Raw genomic sequence first — 205 nt, 5'->3', positions numbered from 1 at the left:
TTTATTAATTCTCTTCAGGGAAAAATACAAACCATAACATCAAAAGGCAAATAAAATCAACAGGACGGAAAGGCCAGGCTATCAACAGACCTTCATGGAGGATCTAGTTGCGCAGGATACTCGTGAGGCTGACATTGCCTTCAGGATGTTTTCATTGTGTAGGATCTCGTGCTGATGATCATGGAGGACGTGAAGGATGCCCATG

The sequence above is a fragment of the Penaeus monodon genome, chromosome 23 (assembly GCF_015228065.2).
Source record: "Penaeus monodon isolate SGIC_2016 chromosome 23, NSTDA_Pmon_1, whole genome shotgun sequence".
Lineage (NCBI taxonomy): Eukaryota > Metazoa > Arthropoda > Malacostraca > Decapoda > Penaeidae > Penaeus > Penaeus monodon.
Note: the sequence above shows the minus strand (reverse complement) of the source record.